The sequence below is a fragment of the Athene cunicularia genome (assembly GCF_003259725.1).
Source record: "Athene cunicularia isolate RWA chromosome 4 unlocalized genomic scaffold, athCun1 chr4_part1, whole genome shotgun sequence".
Taxonomy (NCBI): domain Eukaryota; kingdom Metazoa; phylum Chordata; class Aves; order Strigiformes; family Strigidae; genus Athene; species Athene cunicularia.
The window spans coordinates 18,104,073-18,125,185 of NW_020799098.1; the positions used below are offsets into that span (position 1 = coordinate 18,104,073).

At 35.9% G+C, this 21,113-nt stretch overlaps 1 protein-coding gene across 4 annotated transcripts in view; it reads right to left on the reverse strand.

Moving 5' to 3' along the window:
* The window catches only part of KCNIP4 (potassium voltage-gated channel interacting protein 4), a 426,114-nt gene that overhangs the window by 330,216 nt on the left and 74,785 nt on the right, over positions 1-21,113 (reverse strand). The window lies entirely within an intron of this gene.

A 21,113-nucleotide genomic window follows, 5' to 3' on the forward strand; every position in this document is an offset into this window, starting at 1 on the left:
GGGGCCGGGCGGTGAGGCCTAGGGGCGCCCCCCCGCCGCCGCAGGACCTGGAGCCTCCTGAAGGCCATGGGCACCCCGGGCCACCGTGGGGAAGGCACAGCCTGGCAGGAGAGCTCCCCCGGCCCCGCGCCCGGGCGAAGCTGGCTCTGGCACGGCTGGCATTTGGTGGTCAGGATCTCTCCAAGGCAGGCTCTTGAGGAAGCTACAGGCATTCCTTACTATTTCCTTATAAATTCATCATTGTCCATCTTGCATGAGAAGTGTTTCTTATTAATAAAGATGATCTGCTGAAGTCCTTATCCACGACCAAAGAACCTAAAGACACGTTTTTCCCTTGGAGTATCTCCCTGTGCTACCTAAACACAGAGAACAACTCTTGCATTAGATAGTGATGCAATACGTAATGCCTAATACAGTTAAAAGAAGACAACCCATTAAGGAAAAGCTTAACAGAAGAAAAATCACTCTCTGATCTAATTTAACGACAGCATTGACCATAAAACATTTTGATGAATGCCTTTAAAAAAATCATAATAAACTCAAATGCACATCTTCAAGCTATTCTTTATATCGCACACTGAGCAGAGATAAACACATTATAGGCCAAGTACATCAAAGCCTTATCAAAGTTGCAGTTAGATGACATGGTTTCTATGTCTGCTATCTAAAACACAGGCATGCTGTCATGCTTCCACAGATAATGGAAAGAACAAAAATGAAATAGCTCCCCAGAAGCCCTCAGTTTAGCCCAGCAAAGGGTTTAGCCTGAGAAGGAACTGGGAAAATTTCAGTATTTCATGTTTACACCACTTCTTACAGCCACTCATCTTAAGCAATAGCTATCTTCTGTGTCTTTTCAGAAGAACTTTGCCAAGAAGAGTTCAACAAAAAAAAACCCACACAACAAAATCATCACATTCTGAGGCATTAGAGATTGCAATGTTTCATCTCTGAAAATGAAATTGCTTACACAGCTGATAGAGGTAAAAAGACACTGAAACCAGAAATGTCTAACTCTTCTTTACAAGAGGACAGAAGAGGCCAATGCAAATAGTTCTTGGCTGGAGTGCTTGACTTTCTTAATCCTTTGATGTTTTTAATTGTTTAATATAAATGTCACTAGCAGTGTTACTTCAAAATAAGAGAACTGGTTTTCTAAAGCTTTCCATAAGCATGTATCACCAACACCATGTTTTGTTCACTTTTCCCCCCCTAAAACAAAGCTGCATCCGCTCTGACAATTTTTCTTAAACCTTTTACGTTTCAACACAGAAACAACAGTAAATGCTACCTAAGAAAGAGTTCATTAAAGGCTTCTGACCAGTTTCACTAAGAGGCTTTTAACAAACAGTGCAGTATTCGAAAAGAATCTAGCTCCCAATATATCTCTGCTCAGCAGAAAAGGCTAACTTTGGACTGGAGTTGCTACCCCAAATAAAAAGAGCAGATCAGGGTAAATGGACACAAAAATTAGAATGGAGAACTTTAATAAAACCATCAGGTATTCTGTTAACAAATATAGTGAAACAACAGGAAGGACAGTTGGAGAATACCAACTTCTACATATTGGTAATATATTTTTTTATTTTGTTTTTTTAATTGATGGGACACACTTAAGTCCTCAGTCAGAAACAGTCTCTTTGCCCTGAAATATATATTTTTTTCCTATCTATAACCTACATCCACCTCTAATCATTCATAATCTATAGACCTGATCTAAAACCTATTAAAAAAAAAGGAATTTCCCATTAGCATCAGAGGCATCTGGATGAATTCGTATAAGTTATAACTTTGAAATCAGGGTTTAAAAGCCATTAAGTACAATGGAGAAGGAATATTCCATACACACACAAAACAAAATGGTTTTCCAGACATTGAGAAAAGTAAATGGAATGAAAAAATAAATGCTGTTTGTAAACTTCTGGATTTTCAAATTTTTTTTTTTACCCAGTCCAGCTGACAGGCTCCCAGTATAATATAACACACAAAATCATTTTGTTTTGAAGTACGTAGAAGGCATGAAACAACTGGAGAGGAAAAATATGTTTTTTACAAGACTGTCCACGACAGCAGCCCAGTTTAAATGAAAAATGGAAAAGTTTCCCTGAATGTACAAAGTGTACTATAGAGCTGTTAAGACAAATTAATTGATAATAATAAAATATTTTCTTCCTCGAGGAATTCTAAACAAAGCTAGAAGAAAAATCTTAAAAATCTTTGTCACCATGGCAAGAAAAAGCATACACCCATGAATTCATGAAATTCGATTCTATTCAATCCATACATGCAATTCCACATGCTTTTTAGAGCTTCAGTTAGGGTCCCAGTATCACTGGCCTGTGCCCCAGGCACACGTGTCAGCAACTGTAGTGCACTCTAACCATATTCAGAAGGGCTATACACTCACGCAGCTTTAGTCTCACACTACAAAAGATAAAGGTACACAAATCTTGTAGTTCAGAGGTGGTCAGTATTAGCAGATATGTAATCAGTATTTCTTTTCTTGTTGCTGTGTAGAAACAGCATTTCACTACAAAACAAAACCAAAGCAGAAATAAATTAACAGCAATATGAAAACATATTTTAAAGTAAGGAAAAAAACCCTGATTTTTAGATTGCATGGGTTGCTGGGTCGATCTAGTCTAATCTTCCCCCCAAAAAATCTCAACCATAAACACAGAACAGAAGATTGTGATTGACCTGGCATAAAATTATAAATAATGAGGAATTAGCTATCATTATAGTTTCTTTTTGAAAGAGAATGAGTTGCTAGATACAGACTATAATTTAATGAAATAGTGCAAAAGAATCTCTTAAAATACTCAAGTAGAAATTAAATTTGGCTGTTGTCATTAACTAACAATGGCAGACTCAACTTGCAAAAAGCACAGTATCATGGTTTAAGGGAAAAAAACCCATCACACATATTTGACAAGAAGAAACCCCTGCAATAAAGGTGACAGTGCACACCAGATTTGCTAGTCTGGTAACAAAAAAGCATCAGCGCAAGTTAAAATGACGTACAGAGCACAAGTTGCTTGGCTTCCTGGAGATGATTTGCCTTGTATACCTCTTTCATTTGCACACATTAATTAAACATTCTTCCGATTTCAAGAAGCAAAATTTCCTCCTGAACTAGTCTGTGCTGTTGACTAACAGCAAGTTGAAATCTCATAACAATAGCAAAATCAACTCAATTAGATGTTTCAACCTCATCAGAAAGGGTGACTGCAGGAAGTCAACCAGGAGAACTGAAAACCTGTCTACAGAGTTTCCTTGCTGTTGATGCCAGAGGATTGCAAGGTTTTTTGTTCTTAATGAAAATGCTGAATTCCACAACTAAACATTTTCATCGGAGGATTTCTAGCTTCCTTATTTCAAAGAACAGAGATAATATTTACAACCTAAGCACATGGCAAGAACAATAACAGATGGGTAGAAACAGATGGATGAACACAAGGTAACTGTGAGATGTTTATGATCAGCATAATAAACAGCCACCACAAGGAGATGACCATTACCAGATCTCCTTTCAGTTGCTTCTCATCTGTCATGAAAGTAAGTGTCCTCCTAAATCACAATCCCTAATGTATTTATTTTTATAACTCTTCTCTGGACTTTTACTTTCCAGCTCAACAGTGTTGTGTACCAAGGTGTCCAAAGTTGGCCACCATTATTCTAAAGTGGATGCAGCAGGATTAAAGTCCATCATAGAAGTCACTGGAAACTGCAGAACTAATTCCAGATTACTCAGCATGTCTAGGAAAATATTAGCCACCACTTTTAGCCACAGCCAGTGAATAGCAACAAAAATACTCTGGCACCTCATCTGCCCAAAATTAGAGATGGTTATATGCTAGAAGGTGAGCTGGGGAAGCAGAGATGCAGATATATGTTCCCTTGTTAACTGATTAGTAGTAGCATGCTAGCTAAATTTACTTAGTTTAAAACAGTTATTGCTGTTTGTCCTGAATCTCATAGTGACAACAAGGAACACAAAACTATTTCTGCTTCATCCACTCCATACTAAAATGGATGTCTACATGGGATGTGGACGTGATCTTGTTCTGTTTTGTGTGGGAATAGTAACTTCCACAGAGCCCAAGATGGATAGTTAGGGGGTTGCCAAGTTCTCTGGTTATGAAGACAGACTTCTTTTTTAATAGGTTTTTTTAAACCCTTCATAACACAATTTAAAACATTCCAGTAGCAAAACTGTTACAGATGCAATGTTTCTTAACATGGAACACAAAACAATAAGAAATCTTTATCCTCGACTATGCCACTGAAAATTAATTCAGGCTTCCTGCTTTTGTCTATAGTTTTTAACTTCTGAAAGCTTGCTAAGAATAATAACCTCAAAATCAAACAGCTCTATTGCTGTGCTATAAATAGGACTACAGAGAAATGACTGCTACCTCATGCTGTTTGCATAATATCAACAATTTATACATGTGCTCCATTCTAATAGCCAATACCTGCGTAAAATAAATTACTTTCATCGCTGTTATAGTTCCAGACTCTGTAGGTTCAAACTTAATTTTCTACTGCATTTATGGAGCTTAATAAAACATGGTGGTTTTGCCAGCAGAGCATAAAACCTTTGACCAGTATAAACAAAAGCACTTAAAACATTTGTTTCTCTTACTTGTAACTTCCCTATAACTAGCTGCTCTGTCAGAATGCCTTTTTTAACTACTCAGTGTCCTTGAAGCTACCCCAAGGATTCATTTTCACACAACACTCTAAGATGATACTGCAGACAGCCAACTAGGAGCTATGGCCGCCTCAACCTCCCACACGGTCCTCACTTGCCTAATTAAATATTCATCACTCCAGAATGTTGCAGTGTCAAACAGAAGCAACTTCTCAGCCTGACCTTCCTCAGTCAGCCTGCAGTTTGTGCTGGAGAATAAACAAGACTAGGACTTATCTGCTGAAACATAAAATGGCATAATGCAGTTTTCATGTTGCACATTAAGTTCTGTGCATGCACTGTAAAATTCTCACTGCAGAAGCTAGAGTACTATCTTTTAATGTTCAATATAAATTGAATATCTGTATGCAAAGCTAACTATAAAACCTGCATTGGCAGTTTTAACCAATAATCTTTCTGCAGAACACCAAAATCTTTTCTTGCTTATCATACAGATCTTACTTATCATACAGTTTTTGCTTATCACGCAATTTTGCATGTATGGTCATATCTTTCAATTTAAGAAACAGACTAATGCTGAGTATTCTCCAATAAATCAAAAAAGATGAAAGCGTACTACTATCAACAAGTACACAAGATTTTTTTCTTTTTATGGCTTTGGACTCCTGTCTTAGTTTCACACACCCCATTTATAAGAAATTTGCATTTTTGCCTCTAAGACAGAAGAATTTTTTAATTCCAAATCCTCTGTGGAAAGAATATCTGGAGCTATAACTCACTTTAGTTGTACTAGATTCTGCACATATTTATTATACATCTGCATTTAACAAAAGAGAAAAGTGAACGGAAGAAATCAGAAGGAACCAACTTTCCTGCTACAGAAACATAGTCTATAGATCCATAGATTTTTTGAGATTTGACACAACGAAAGCATATCCATATCATGCCCATACCCAACAAGAATATTGAAAAGCTTACATTTTGACCCCAGCAGCTACATTAATCCATTGAAGAAAAAAAGTATATCAGAAATTTGGCGCAAATATCTTACGCATACTAGATATGCAGTGTTCTGAAGATGATGGAATAGTCATTGCACCAACTCAGCTATAAGAATTCTGTAAGCATAATGAATGCATGCATACAGCTTAGGCCAGCAAATAAAAATATTAATGAGAAGTATGCTTTTGCTACATATATATGTAGTAACACATATCTGTGTGTATATATAAAATATACACATGGTTTTAAAAAGTTTGATTTCATAGACTCAATAATATAGTCAGTCATCTGTGAGAACCTTTTTGCCCCTAGGATTTGCCATAAATGGACAAAACTTACACTTTATCTTGCCAGTCAAGGACTTCACTACAGTTTTCAGGTATTTTCTTTCCCCTGGCATTTTATACTAGTCCAAAACAATTGTGGATGCTGTAAAGGTTGCAGATGTGGCTTGATGCCCTGATTAAACTAAAAATTAAGATTTAAAGGTGCAGATCCTTAAGTCTTCACATCCTTAATCTGTCATGAATTGCAGTGCATTTGGGTGAATATGCTGCAGCTGTGACATCAAGGAGAAAGATAGAAGACACATGCGACAGACCAAACAGCTCTTCAAAGCCTTCAAATTGGTTGAAGTAATTTTGAAACAGCAGTCCTTCATCCAAAATTTGATTCTGTTAATTATTTCATGTGAAGTACCAGTGTTGAGAGCAAGTTAAATTACACTGCTAGGACCATGGTGTCTACCTTTTCCCTACTAGCAGGGTCCTTCAGATGTTGAGACGAAAAACAGTCTGTCAGCATTCCTGTGGGATCCTTCAGTAAATCCCTTTGGGGAATATGAACAGTTAATTTGTCTACTCCAGATTTTCCAGAAACATTACAATAGGTTCATAGATCCTTCTCCCACATAATACAGGTGATTAGCTCTCCCAAAGTATGCAGAATTTAACTCTGACAAATAGGAAAATAATTTTAAATAGGCTTAGAATTGATCTGATTATATCTATGGTCTGATAAACCTGAGCTGAACCTTGATCATGGGTAACAGGAAGGGTTTATCTGTGCTCAAAACTCTACCACACTAAATAACAATTTTTCTACTCTGCATACTTATTTTCATAATAGGTGATTTAAAAATACATTCCAAAAATTATTTTATTATCATCTCTAGTCAATTGGAAATTCATCTAGGTTTCATGCTACAGATAAAGACAAAAATAAGCTATCCACAATACGTGCTTCAGATAGGAAACAGTGATCAAGGGTATAAATCAGAGTGGCATATCCATTTATCATTGCTGGCCCTGTAAAGGAAACATCTGAGTCTGCATTATGGTCTTGAAGTCACAAATAACACATACAGCTGGTAGATTTTGATGGCCTTATTTGTGCAGTATCATCATTTCTCTTTCTACCTCCTACCACACATTCTTTCACAACCATATATATACCACCATTTCTAGAAGTATGGCCACAACTACTTGTGGCTTCAGGCAAGCTTCCCTCATCTGTCCTTCTAATACTACTTTAAATCAGTCCCTAAGGACCAGAAATGGAAGGAGGCAGAATCAAAGTAAATCTTGGAGATTAAAAGCAGGAGAATGGAGCAACCAGAAAGTTCAATCTCACATGTGACCCACAAGCATTAGTGAAAGACAGAATTTTTGGTTCCCAGATGGGAACACTCAGTGGCAGGGCAAGTACTTGGGACCACGTGCTTGAGACCTCAGGAAACTGTGTAAGTCGAGTATGAAATCACTGCAGTCTCCTATAAATAGAGACTAAGGTCTGATCACATAAAGGCCTTAAGCATAAATCCAGCTCATTTTCCAAGTCTATAGCCCAAGGAAGTGAAGTAGTTTTTATTATGAACTGATCTATTATAAAGGTACAAGTCAGTGCTAATGATAATAACCTGTGTATGGTCCAGGTGACCAAAGGAAAATTTCATTAGTTGGCTGTAAATAAATTTCCAGATCTGAAGCCCAGAACAGGAAGTTAACTGCAAGGTTAGTAGTAAGCATTTCTTCCATCTCTATATTAGTACAAAGAACAATAATTTTTATATAATACACACACATTATATAAATCAGCACTGATGCTCAGAATCACAAAGATACAGGGAAGATACAGAAACTACTTGTTTCTCTCACTGTGAGGAGAAGAAATATTACTAGAAGAAAACAACTCCTAAACACTCAAAGAGTAATGGTAAACTTTTAAGGTCTTATACAGTATGGGATGCACTTGTATATTACTTCTACTTCAGCCCTACAGAAATTTCTTAGTTCATACCAGCTGCTCTGTATCCCTGGATATAGAACTTCAGCCACCAAGCAGAAATTGTGTTTTATGTTACATAAATTATGACTTCAAACTTTTCCCCATCCGAATAGGGCAGCTACCTCTACTGCAGAAACTGTATTAAAAATGGAAGAGATAAGGTCTTCAAAGAAAATTCCATTAAGAGTTATCTTATATCCAAAGAACTAGATTGGGGATGAGGGGGATGGAAGTGGGGAATGGGACACCTCTACAATTTCCAATACACAGGCAACTTGTCAGGTATAAGCATCTTAATTGCAAAGATGCCCTTACCAGTTTTGGTCAGTAAAGAATTTATGGCATGTCATACAGTTTTCCTTCTTGTCTCTTGATTAAACTAGGTAATTCCATGCTCCTTAACTTCAAGTTGCTTTTGATTCAGCAATCACATTTTATCCTACATTATTTTATATTATCATTAGCCAGACTCCCCCATATGATGTGTTCAGAGATAATTGGTGACATTTTAATAGCTTACCTCTTGTTTTCCATCCAATGAAAATGGGAAAACAAAAGATGGAGATAAATGCATAATAGATGTTTTAACCAGCTGATTTTTTTTTCTGAAGTTAAAATATTTATCTGAAAACACCCATAGATTTCCTCACCTTTTTAATATTAATGTTTCTAAAAAATATATTGCTTTGGCTTCCCCAGGAACATTGCATCTTTTGAGATACAAACCAAGGGGAAAAAAACGAATACAAGAATGGTTTGTGTGGCTCTCTGCCTTGAAAATGATTTATAAAAGTAGAATAGCACCGATAGGAGGACACCTAATTTCAAAACATCCTACAGTCTCAGGGAAGATTATGGTACTATCTAGGGGAGGACAATACCCAAGCAAAATTACGCTTGAAGGTCTCTAGTCATGGATCTGTCACACTATGAGATCTCATATCAACATGAACTGTTAATATTATTGCAATTGAAATAATTTTTTGTATGCTCTTTATACTATTAATATTTTAAATAAGCTAAAAATAAACTCGTGGCTCTCTAAACATAGGGATCAGGTATAGATATATGGCATGTTCCCTCTGTTGTCCATAGCAAGATTTCATGCATCACACCTTCTCCTATGAGAATCTGTTGCCGCTTGCTTTCCTTCTAGTGGCTTTTTACAGAAGGGTGTCCTCATGATCTAACTAGTTTCATTGTTTGGGGGCAGTTCCAATTGCTGACCTTGCTCAGCAGTATAAAACCAATTTCCTAGAACTGCACCACTCTGAACTTGCAGTTCACACTGGTCACCAGAGTACACATACTTGTCCACACACAAAGACTGAAAGAAGTAAATCAATTTTTACTTTAAATCATGCAAGACATTGCAACGTCTGAATTAGTTAAGGTATCTGAACGGGGGAAAACACCGTTTCTACATCACTCCATAGTTCTTTAAGGTAAATTATTGTGCTGGGTCCTTCCTCTACCTCATCCTGAACCTGTTGTGCTGGTTTCTCTTCCAGAACCATTCTCAATCCTTGCAACACAGAGCTAGCTTACTTCTGTTGACATGTCCAGGCTTCATTTACTTCTTGAAATAGGAGTTAAAAAAGAAAGCATTTTTATCTGGTCTTTTACTAGATAATCTGTTGCATAATTATTACTGACTGATATTTAAAGTAAAAGAATCTGGTTTGCCAAGAACAATTGCTTTTCCTTTTCCAGCAGTCCTTTATTTAAAAAGAAGGTGATCAAATTTTAATGATCTTCTTTTGTTAGCTTAAACCAAGTGCAAAAATTCCTCCTGTCTCTTCCCTTGGGTTTGAAGAGTATCAGCAATGTTATCCATTTTAAATGGCACAAAGCTTTTGGTGGTAAAAATGTAGATATTTTCCTTTTAAGAGATCATGAAGTTTGTAACAAAAGCCACAGAAAACAAAAGTATAAGCAACCAAATAATTAAGGCCAAGACATTTTTCCATCAAAAAAAGTTAAGGACCCTCTGGAAAGCAACACTGAACCCTCAGTGCTTTCCTAGATTTTATTTTGTTCTATACATGAAAACTTGCTCTAATCTGCATTTAAGGATGAGGAGAAAGGTCAAAGCCCAACCATGATTATTAGTTCTTGTAAGCATGTGCAGAATCTAGGAACTCTAATTCTAACAACAAACTCTTCTGGGAACCCCAGGATTGCATGAATAATCCACATTGCATAAAATGTGATTGTTTTAAATGGTTGGGACTATATTTTTGAGGCTTGTAAAAAACCATCTTGAAATAATTTGCCTAGAAATATGTGTATACTATCTCAGCTATCAAAAAGTGCACATCAGGATAATTCTGTAAAAAAATTCAGTAAAACTACAGCTGATGTCCTCTGCATAAAAAAAAAAAAAAAAGACCATCTTTTGCTGAATTTTAGAAACAAAAGTTGCCAAAGTTGCCCTATTTCCAAAAATGCCTTGGCTCAGACTCCTTGGCAAGAGAAATTTTAATTGTCACTCTTTCAATTTGAAAGGCCCATCAAATCTGTAAACTAAAATGCATATTTCTTTTATTCATGCATGGAACAGCTAGGTTTTCCTTACACTCTGGGGTTTAAATAGTTTCTCATCTTTTAAAATTACAATAACCTTAAAAAGATACAATATGAATATCGCTCTTACTGGTTCTTTGAGAATTAGCTTCCTCTATCACTGTAAAGAAGAAAACATAAATTACCTCCTGCTTTAACGATATGCAGAAGGTAATCATTAAAAAAAAAAAAAAAATCTGTAGAGCTGCATATAAATATCACTAGACAAGTTTTTTAGGGGTTTTGTGTTTTGCTTGGGTTTTTCCCCCCATTTGCCTCTAGGAGACATGCAATAATATCATACTGGAAGTGACCTCCTACTAACCAGGGAACATGATGTGATAGTTTTCTAAGTATGAGGACAAAGTGGCAGAGCTTCAGGATTACTATGAAAATGGAAGTGCAAGCAGAAAAGCATGGCTGGAACAACAACTTAACTGAGCTTCAGAAATGTCTGTTTTCTCTGGTAAAGGTTCTCATTGCCATCACAATGCAATTCCACTACTGGTCACAAATTATTAGTCTTTATTGTATTATTTGCTGTTGAAACGAGCATCAGATCAGTCTGAGCTTCTGTTGGTCTGAAGCACTGTTTGTTTGCTGTTGATCTTCATCCAGAACCACAAACCACTGGTTGCGTGGCCACCGGCTCCAAGGCACAGAACTGAAGTGCTTGTTAACATCTCATGAAGCAGCTTGTGGGGAAGAAAAAAAAAACCAAACAAACAAACCAACCTAACCAACACAAACCAAATACCAAACAAAACAAACAAATAAAATCACCTTTTGTTCATGCGGAAACTAGAGAGAAGGGCCCAATCTTTAAGCATACTACAAGAACATAGATATTATTCAGATTATTTCCTCCAAAATCCCAACAATTATTAGACCACTGGCTCCCTAACAATCTGTAAATACAAGCAGAGACTGCAACATTGAGTTGTAGAGATCAAAATCCTGACATTTGAGTCCAGAAAAGTTAAATTAGAGACATAGGACTGGAAAGGGCTTTCTGGGATATCCACTCTTGATTGTGCTGAAGATGACTTGGATCTCTTCAGCCAAGCCATTTGGTGTAACTTGTTCCAGACCAATTTGCTATTACTGTCATTCAGTTGAGTCTCACTCCTTGCTGCTGGAATTTAGGTGGAACACTCCTTTATCCTCTCCCAACCCTTCTTATCACTGCCTCCAAGATCAGCCCCAGACCTGTAGGGAAGGGGAAGTTTCTCCCCATTCAGGTTTTGACTGAAAGCCTGTGGCCAGAAGTGTAAGCACCTAGATCTGCAGCAAACAAACAGTACTTTATTCATGATATGGACCTATATTTTGCTATATGAGACAACTGCATCAGCTTTTCTCCCTCCTCCCACCCTTTTCTTTTTAAGAGGGTTACTATGAAGAAAAAATGAACGGTAAGAGCACAGAAGTCTCTGTAAGAAATAGTGTTTCCCATTACATGACAGTACGATTGCAAGCTACTGGAGCTGAGTAACCATGACTAACCCCAGAATTACTTCCCAAGTGTATTATGCAAGAGATGATGCCGGCTTCAAAAGAACATAACTGCAGTTCAGGGCAAACATCATTTATTGAAATTACATAAAATAGATATGTAAAAATTACTGTGATTTTTTAAATTTTACCTTTCCAGGCACACAAGCAGCAGGAGGGGGAGAGAAACAACAGAAAACTCAGCAGTGATTACAAGACTGTGACCAATACGGAAATGAAGTTCCAAGTCTTGGGAGACAGCAATGGAGACACAGAAATGCTCACTTCACCTGTCCTAGTTGTAGCACTTGAAAATTGGGTGCAAAGGAGAGTAAGATGACCATCAAACAAGACAAGACAGAGAGGACTGCTTTGAAAGGAATGACTTCACCTTATATGTTATTGTGCTTTACCTTATTCAGTCTAACCTGCAAAGAAGGAAAGACACTGGTGCTGTTCAAAGCATTCCTACTTCAGTTTAATTTTTCTAAACAACAATAAATACAGCTTTATTTAAGCATATAGTAGTCCAGCAAATCTTTCATGTATTTCCAAAATTGAGGAGAACCTGAAAACTAAGCAAGAATGCTGATGTGTAAAACTTTGTGAAATTACACCCCAGCCTGTGATGAACACAAGGGAGGAAACCAAGGAGTAAGCAGAAGATGACAAGTGAAGACATACTAGATATAGACTACTAAGCCAAGTCTCTGAACACAATGTTACAAGAAACAGCTGATGTAAAGAGAAGACAAGAGATTAATATGCAACAATTAGTTTAACATTGCAGATCCAAGACTTCTTTCTTGAGCATTTTAAGTTAGAATACCATTTCAGATGTTTTAAAATGAATCTGTCATAGTTCACAATTTATATTAGCTCAGTGAGATCATCCTATTCCCCCAGGACCCTATTCCTACTGAGAACAACAGATGCCTTCAATATTCAGCCTTGTTCTTTTATGGTTGTCTCTCTCATAGTGCAAATATTCCCATATTTTAGGGAAAGTATATAAAGCCAGAAAATGAAATTATATCTCAAGAGACATTGTGAGTATTAAGCTATCCAGTTAGTTCCAAATTAGAGTGAAACATTTAACAGCTGAAGGGAACATTCCCATTTGGTAAAGCCTCAAGGACTTGCTACCTGTCCTTGATTTTACTGTTCCTCAGAGCTGCTATGGGATGTAAAAAAACCTTTATACTGATAACCTGAAAAAGTATTCATTTTTTGGTCACTGTAGGTAAAAAATCAGTATCTACAGGTTCCCAAGAAACATATGACAACATACCATATTCTGATATAACAATCTCTACAATTTCCATATATTCTTAGCTACACATTGAATTGTTACTCATCATTCCACCTGAGTTTGATATTCCTTTCTACCTCTGTAATAGAACACAAAAGAAACTTACTCTAAGAGACATCTGGCAATCTGATTCATCCTGCCTACTCACCTAGATTTCCACTTATCACCAGTTCAATCCAGTACTTCAGCCTTTTGTCAGCACTGCAGACTTTCCTCAGCATCTCTGACCTCTCTCCAGCATACTGAATCCCACTGATTTTCAGTTCTCACCATCTAACCATTTCACTGCCTCTCCCCAAGGAATAATAAAAGCCTTTCCAGAGCATTTTATTTGCAGATAACAAGTATCCTGGTGCAGTCTATTACTCCTCGATACATGCACAGTTCTTTTTTGTAGTAACCAAAAAATGTTGGTGATTTGATAATCAGTTTTGATCAATTTATATAAAATGCTAAAGAATACACACACATTTGTGGAGTAGCTAGAACAATGTCTTACACTTAAGAACATGGGCACAATGAACGGATTACTCTCCTTGTCTATTCCTATATCCACATCTGTGTTTATCTCTTAAGCATATGGATGGAGGAAGCAGAAGGGTATATCTGTAGGTTTCATTGGAACAGAGAATGATCCAAAAACATGTTTGTGCAAAACTGAGTTTTTGATTAGAGACTCAAGCCAAGGCTAGAAAGGGAAGCTCACAGGGAAATGGAGTCTCAGTTCCTTCATAGCCATACAGAAATTCATTCGTACAAGGAGAAACTACATAACTTAAATCGGATATAACCTTCCACAAACCTCAACATGCATCAGATCTTAAAGATCAGTTATTGAATCAGCATGGGTATCTGTGCATTATCAGTGCTCTTTGCAAGCTTCTTTTCCCCTGTGGAGTTTTCTGGTAGGAGTATTAGATTTGGAGATAATTTTTACCTCCATCCTTCCTTTGACATTTACAACATTTTAGGAATGCATTTGTTCTTCAAGGATATTTTCATCTATTAAAGAATATATATGAGTGCTGCTTCAAAGAAAACCACTGGAATGAGAAGTCAAGCAGAAACACGGTGAAGATTTGCATTTGTGACTATTTGTAAGTTAACTCCTAGCAAGACAAAAAGCAACACCTAAAATGTATTAAAAATTTAGGTTAAAAAAAAGGTATCTGTGCACAGATTATATCCTCTTACCTGTTCAGTGTTTCAAAGTTTGATACCAAAGTACACCTAAAAGACACATAAAAAGCTTAAGATATTACTATAATTTAAGTGTGAGGAAATTAATTCACAAACCAATTCATTTAAAGGCAACTAAAAAGAGATTTTTTAAAAGTTAAAAGTTAAAAAGGTTTTGTTCTGCTGAAATTCAGTGCTATCCTATGTAAACCTGTGATTAATGATTTTGTGAAGCAAAGATACTATGTGATTTCACAGAAGCCTCAGAACTGAGAGGGTTTATAAATGTTGCCATTCACATGGATCACTAGCATACACCTTCAGAGTAAAACTGCCCTTTAAAATGATAAATTCAATAAAGGGTTCATACCATAGAAGTCAGGGCAGCATCTGAAGTTTTCATTTAGAGGAGATTTCACAGTTGCATGCAAACTCCCAAGCCTCGGAAACTGATGGATCATCCAATGATGGTGTCCAAAAATTCTACTTCATTCACTCCAATTCTTGTTACAAAAGTTTGATATCCCTGTACCACTGGTAGACTGGCACTGGAGTTCTGAGGTGTTTGCCTTACCTGTTGGTCCCAGGCAAGTGAACACTAAGTACTAAAAGGACAGGTTATGTTTTCAAGAAGGAATAGGGAAATTACTCTTATTTAAAAACCAGAGCCCAATCTTGCTGTTGTTAGCAGTACCATTCTGCACTTACTTTTTTCAAAAAGAGTAATTGCACAAAAGACAAAGCTACTTTCCATGGAAGACTGCACTTGTTAGAAGTTTGGGTAGAAAAGTCAAACTCCTAAAACCACCATCCCATCTGTGCATGTGCACATACCTCCTCTGAAAAGAACCAAAAATTTGAAATGTTCAGCTTTCTTTGGAAAGGGAGGGGAAATCAAGCAAATGCTTCCACGCACTTGTAGATATTTATAAAGGGGTTTAAGAGTTGAATACAAAGCACTCATTTGGAAAGCTTTGACGAAGAGTATGCTAGAGAGTAACAAGGTAAATACACGAATTACTAAAATGGGAGTCACATTCATCTATCTATTCCTGGTGAATCTTAGAAGCCAATGGGGACGAAAAGAGCATATTTGGCTTACTTAATTGACTTAGAAGATGGCAATATTTGCATCATGAAAGTCGGCAGCTTTCTGAACAGTTGGTGCACCGACATTTTAATGCCAACCCTAAGAACACTGTTTCCAGCAATGACATTTCTAGGGAAATTCAGCGGCAGGTACGATCAGTTGTTGCCCAAGTACAGAATTACCTTATTAAGACAAATAAAAATTGAAAAAAAAAAATATATTTAAAAGCCTTTGTCAGAAACTTTTAGTGAATGATTATTCATAGCAGTCTTTAATACAGCTCAGAATGCAACAATATTTTCAATCACCCTAGAATCTGACATCATCTAATTAAAACAGCATTAATCATCACAAATCATCTTAATAATGATATCCTTTATCAACAATATCAAAATTACACTGCACCCAAAGATGGACAGTTCTCACTAATTTTATTTAGATAATATTTGCTTTGCTAATATTTGAATTTACGAAACTGCTGAAACTTCTTTAGTTTTTATAAAACCTTTTGTGCTTTTATTTTGATAAGCAACATTTTTTGAGTTTTGCAATCATAAATCTGTAAGCTAGGTACTTTCATGCAATAGCAAGGCTTTGATTTATCTAGCACAATTATTTTCTTTGTAGCAATCAGAAATCCACTGAGTACTTTGCAATTATGATGGCTCCTAATAACTCACAGAAATGAAAAAAACATATAGAACTCAGGCACTGAAGACAAAGATGCATGAGAAAACTAATATATCTAATATGCTTATTGTATTTTTTTTCAATATGGAGTGGCTTGCACATATCTGAATCAATTTTCCAGTATAGTCAAAACAATGTGAAAAATCCCACTAGTGCCAACCCCAATGAGGATTTAACGCTGTTTTATTACTTGGGGAGATAAAACAGTACATTTCAGGTTACAGATGGCAAGGACCCGAACAACTTCTGGCAGGTTTGAGCAAACATTTATCACTAATTAATTACAATTTCTGGAGGTATTCTAGTGCACTATGTATTTTTCAAACATAAAATGGAGAGGATTACCCAGTCTGAAGAATTTATATTCCTGAAGAGTCAAAACAGACAAATCTGACTTATAAAGAAAAAGCAAATAAGCACATAAGACTAAGTAAATTTAGATATTTTGTGTGATACAATGAGGTCATGTGTATTATATTGTACAAGCATAAGATCTTTGCTATCCTAGACAACTGAGCAGCCAGTATTCCCAATAATTATCATGACATTACCTGTACCAATAATTACAGGTATTTGACTTATGAATCTTTTTTAACAAGCATTATGTTCTCTGCAGCATCACAAGACATTTTATAGAAAGCCAGATAAAGCCAAGGTAGAAAACACTTAGTAAAGCTACAGAAGCAGTCCTGTATTCTAGATAGAGGGAACTGCGGATATAATACAATCCAATAAAAGATATATATGGAAGATTGATGAGGAATAAACCCAAACAATTAGATCTCTGGGTATTTCTATTGTCTCAACTTACAAAGATAAAGGAGTTAATGTGAAAAGTATTTTTGAGAATGTTTCAGCAAATTTAAAATTTTATGCCTCTAAAAATTTGTGTGTATGAAAGTTTAAAAGGTTTTACTCAAATACTAGTAATCTTTTTAATAAGCAAAAAAATAATCAAGAGTGCAAACAATATGGATGACATTGGAAGATTTGGCTTCTGCGGGTGATATCTGTTCTTTAAAAGTTTTTCATTTTCTTCTGCAAGACACAGGTATGACCAGATTATTTTAAAGGTTAGATTTTGAATTCTTCTAGGTATACCAGTCAGAGAGAACCAGGGAAAGTATTATAATTTCATTTTTAAAATGAATTAGCTATAAATTACTATTTACTCAACATCTGTATGTTTCCATATTTCACAGTACTTACATTTTAAAGGACAAATACCAAATACTTAGATGGGCAAAAATTGTCAGAGGTGATACTGGTCCCACATGAACTTCAGACAACATACACATAGCTACAGAAGTTGTGTAGTCCTCATGCAAATAATCTGGAATTAACTTCCCTTATGTCCGTGAAGTTAAATTACTAACAACTAAATTAATTGATCTCTCAGTATATAAATATTAGTAAACTAAGTTTTTAACAGCAACCTTAGTTTATGAGAATATAGGGGAAAATTAGGTGCCTGTAAAATTTTCTATTAGCAAAAAAAAATTATTAGTTTAATTTTACCACTGAACAGGAGAATTTATAATTCACTTGCGGGAGAAAATATAATTTTAGACACAAGCTCAGGAAAGCCACAGCTTTTAAGGAAATATGACTTGAGTAATAAGTGTCATGCACTATCAGAGGTAGAGACTGTGACAAGGTCCAGGAAAAGGCGCTGCTAAAGGCTTTTATTACTTTTTATGTACCATCACCCAACTGTTGTTAAGGAAATTCAATTACAAATTGAAGGGTCGTTTATCCAAATTATTCAGTGCTACAAAGGAAATCCAACATGCAAACAATTTAGATAAGGAATCCTAGTGATCTAGTACCCCAGATTGTCTGTAATTTGTCACTTGGCTTCTACTTTTAAAGTTAAATCTTCACTGCCCTTAGAAAAAATAATTCCACTAAATGCACACTGAAAACTACAGTAGCTGATAAAAAACAGGCAGATAAATTTTTATGCCTCTTCTAGTATCTGCCAGAATGCTTCCTTGGGCAAATACTGTTAATTTTTTTTTTTAAAAAGGTGAATACTGTGCCTTGCACTAATACTATATATTGGGTGTTCCCCTCATACTTTGACAAATCATTTTTCCACTGTAAGTATATATGTTTGTAAACATAGTTCTCTCTATATATATATACAAACAGACAGACACGCATTAAAATACTCATAACATATAGGTTTTCTAACAACAGTGCCTGGTTATTGAGCCATTGCATATCTGCCCACAGAAAATACATGCACTGCAGATGCACAGAAGCTGTTTAAATTAAATCTTCCAGAGTTATCAAGATCCCATCCTTCACCTAATTTCTTGCTGACAGATGTAAAAAAATATAAGTGTGCAACATATTCTATATGTAGATGCCTCTACAGGACTAAAAGATAACAATAAATCAAGGGCATCACAAGACTTGTTTTTCCTCCATCCTTGTCCTGTTTGCTACCAACTCTTTTCAAAAGAGAAGCTATGAGAGTACAAAATCCACTCAACGATTTTATGCCACAACAGGGATCATCTCTAGGCAGGTTGAGCTCAGCAATAATCCCTCACCAAGAAGGGAGGGGAGAAGGGCTAGGAAAAGCTTTGAGCAGGCAGTTAGAGGAGTTGATCACCAAACATCCTTTCTAGCCTAAATTTTGTGTTGGCTTTTGGATGCTGATGAAGTGATAACAGGGAACATCAGCTAACTGCCCAAGCAGCACATGGAAAGCTAAGAACTACACAGCATGCCATCTCTTGTCTTTTTTCCTATTAATTTCTGATTTTTTTATTAATTAAAACAATAGTTAAGAGATGAGTGTCCTGTGACCTTTATTGCCATCAAGGGTTCTCTTATGTTAACACTCAAGCTTATTCTTAAGTGAAGAGAAAAAAAACAAGTCCCAAACCCGAGGAACTGGTCATATTCACACCAAGGACATACTTACTTTGACAGTTTATTGGTGAAAATCTGCTGAATATCTAAAGAAAGTCAAGTTTAGTTTTCAAGGTGACTTGAAACTACTTTCACAGTAAAATAAATATAAAGTACAGTTTTTCTTTTGCAAAAGTTTATATTATAAAAACATTGAAAAGAATGTTAAAGTATAAAAGTTCAACTCAATTATGTAAACTCAATGTACCCTGGGTATGCCATTTCTTTTCAGGAGCAAATGTGGGAGAAAAAGCATTACGTGAAATCCAAATAATTTTAGCAAAGCCTAATCTTGACTCACAAGTAGGATATTTATTCTTTCTTTTTTTCTCTCTCTTTTTTTTTTTTTTTTTCCCTAGTACTTCTCAGTTTTAGAACACAAATAAGAAGTTATCAGTGGTCCTCAGGAGCCAGGAGAAACTGCAGTAAAGTGATAATCAGTTTTTAAAAGAGCTATACTTTATAGTAAATTCTGAAGAGTAAATTTAGTGAGTTATAAAGAATCTGTACTTGCTTACATGTCACTACTAGGAGCCTAATTTAGAAATAAATAGATTTTGTAATGTCAAAAAGGTATTGGCAAAACATTAGACAAAGAAATGGCTGCTTTCAGAAATAGGCATTTAATACTAAAATTTACAATACTAAATATGTTTGCAAATTTTAGTCATATTCATACCCAAAGGTAAAGGTTTCTGCCAAGATTAGGAGAAAATCTGGGAGAGACTTCTTGTTTAAAAGTTCTTTTCAATTTTAAAACAAAAAAAAAATTTGCAAAGAATTGCATGGATATCTACAGCACAGTGTTCAAAGTGTATTTGCCAAGCTGAAGGACAAATGGTTTCAGTTTGACAGGAGCTGTCTGCATGTTTGGGTTGAAACGGTGAATTGGTTCAGCCAGTGAAAACACAGGGAATGAGGGACTCAGGAGTTGTGCATTGCTATGACATTTGCAAAATGATGGTCAAACAAGTCTCACTGGTGCTAGTTTTTCATGTTTTGTCAGTGAACTGACAAGGTAGCTATGCCACTTTACCCAGGGTAGACACAGCAAATGTTAGAGAAAAAGCTTAGCATCTCCATGGCCACTTCCTTACTACATAAGCCAAAGCATATATCCTACTAAAATTTATCTGTCTGTAACGTAAGTATAAATTCAATCTTGTCTCACAGGGTCTCAACAGGGATGCTATGAGTATTAACCATCCTGTAACATGTCTTAGGTCCTTGCAGAAGGACCACTAGTTTTAAACTTCACAGGCAATTAGTAATCTTATACATCAGTAACATGAAAAAGGACAATGGAGAGCCAAAACCTATTTAAACCACTTCATTTATAATACAGAAATAGGTCTTTCTTTTCTCCATTTTAAAATGTGACAAGAATTTATCCTTTCATCATAACAAACTATAAACTTAATAAATTTTCCCATTTTGAATTGAAAACAAAGATCACTGAACATCACTTCTTTGTAAATTAGTACATCTACCCTCACAGCAATCTCTGCTTTTGACAACATAATGCATACAGAATTTGTTCTGGTAGCAAATACCTTATATTTTTAGTAGTTAAACTTACTGTATAGTACTCTAGGGAAAAATGGCAGAGGAACATGAATTTTTTTGTGCCTTTTCTAAATAGACTACATCCCTAGACATTTATTCCTCTTTTCTAAAGGCAATATAACTTTGGTTTATATGTTGATTCATTCTATTCAATACTTTAAACTCACTGTTCCTTCTTTCTCCTGTTTTTCCTCTTTTAGTTACAATGTGCTTTAAATTAAGCCCAGATCCCACAGATGATTACCCATAAGCGTCCCTTATGGATTTTATGTAGTTACAGATAAATTCAGCATATATCAGCATCAAATCTCCTGTCCTGCATGTGATAGTATCATAAGCATCTCTTC